The sequence below is a fragment of the Eschrichtius robustus genome, chromosome 2 (assembly GCF_028021215.1).
Source record: "Eschrichtius robustus isolate mEscRob2 chromosome 2, mEscRob2.pri, whole genome shotgun sequence".
Taxonomy (NCBI): Eukaryota; Metazoa; Chordata; class Mammalia; order Artiodactyla; family Eschrichtiidae; genus Eschrichtius; species Eschrichtius robustus.
In genome coordinates this window covers 139,484,505-139,486,375 of record NC_090825.1, presented here as the reverse complement: position 1 = coordinate 139,486,375, position 1,871 = coordinate 139,484,505, and the positions used below count along the sequence as shown (strand labels likewise).

Sequence of the window (1,871 nt, the reverse complement as noted above, 5' to 3'; positions counted from 1 at the left end):
TGATTCAATGAGACTGGGCATGCCAATGTACCCGGAGGGCAAGATGCATGCACAACAGTCAGAAGAGATAGAACTGGAGTGGTTAGTACAACCCCAACTGAGATTGAAGGTAATAACACCAATTAGGGGGCTGAAAATAATGCACATATGAGCCAAGGAAAACTTAAGCCAGGATATGGACAGTGGAAAAGGAAACTCGTTATAACCCAACATCCACTAGAAAGGAGGAACTCTGCTGGCTTCAGCAGTACATACTCAAATTAGAGTAATACAGAGAAAATTAGCATGGCCTCTCAGAAAGGATGACATGCAAATTCAGGAAGCATTCCATATTTCATAAAAGCAGCATGTGTTGACTGAATTGAGAGGGACCATAAAAATACATAAAAAGTCAAGAATGACCAACCCCTTCAACTCTGGGTAACAAGAAACAGAGTGGTGCATTTTCAACATAGGACAGGGGATTCATTTTGATAGGAAAAATATGAGTTATGTTTTAATATTAAACTTAGATTTTTGCACATCAAACAAGAAATTTCAAGGAGAAAGTGTAAGATTTTAAAACAGACCACTGAAGAGATCGGAATTAGATAGATTTTCTCACCGAAGACATAAATCAGAGCTTTTGGCTGAATCTAGAATAGCAAATCTGAGTTGTAGTAAACATCCATAATACTGAAGGAAACTGGAAAGAAAAGAAAATGACTAATGGGAGAAGAAGACAGACACTCAGAATGTTGCAGCACTAAGGAGACTAAAGAGTAGTCCTAAGGCAGGGGCTGATAATCGTGGAAATACTATGAGACGATTAAGGAGAAGGCTGTGACCACCATGGAAGACATCAGCTACCTTTGAGAACGTAAATCAGGAGTGAACATCCAGTTCTTAATTTTAAAGGAGAACAAATGGTGAAGAACTTGATGAAGCATAATTATGTACATATAGTACTGCCTCAGGAAGTGTGGATATAAAAGAAAATTTTAGTGCTTAGCAATAACAGCAGAGTAAAATAGGGAATTGTGTGTATATGTGTAAGACCAGGAAGGGGAAGGAGGTGTCAGGAGAGTGGGAACTGGTGCACATTTTAAACACAAGAGAATATACTAATAATCAGAATCCAAAAATAAAATAATTTAATTGGCAGACTGCATAACCAGATGGTGACTTTTTTAAAAGTATTTCTTCCACATCTCTTTAGACCTGCTCTGTCCAAAACCGTAGCCACCAACTACATGTGGCTATTTAAATTTAAATTAATTAAGTTAAAAATTAAGTTCCTCATTCACACCAGCTACATTTCAAGTGCTCCACAGTGACACATAGCGAGTGGCTACCATATTGGACAACACATATTTAGAACGTTCTCCAAATCTCAGAAATTCCTATTAGAAAGACCATGGTCTTTTGAAAGCATGTAAATTAACTATGAATGTCCCTGAAATGTTTTAGTATTATAATGGAATAATGTATTCATCCTCTTTGGTTCTTCTTCTCCAAAGTAACCACAAGCTCGTGCATGCACACACACATACAGCATTTTACTATGAAAGACATAAATTATAAACAGAATCCAACTCGCACAGAACCATAAGCTTGATTACAAATCCCTAGAAGTACTACATAGCTGGTGAATGTTTTCTTTTTTAGCTCTTTTTCCTGACACATCAATATATCAAGCATTTTCAATAAACACACTTCACAGATGGGTTTCACAGATGGGCAGACTGAGGCCTAAAGTGAGGAACACGTATCAGGAACAGTTATGAGGACTGTCAGTTGCTCCAGTGTGTTTCTCTCTCTGAGGATTCTCTTCTCAGCAGCCAGAGCTCAGTCTGCTCCCACCCCATGCACTTCTAGAGGTAGCATTTCCT

General features: G+C 38.1%; 1 non-coding gene across 1 annotated transcript; it reads left to right on the top strand.

Moving 5' to 3' along the window:
• Positions 1–234: 234 nt before the first annotated feature.
• On the top strand, positions 235–337 carry LOC137760330 (U6 spliceosomal RNA). Its single transcript, XR_011073287.1, has one exon. It is a non-coding gene; the product is annotated as a U6 spliceosomal RNA (small nuclear RNA).
• Positions 338–1,871: the final 1,534 nt, after the last annotated feature.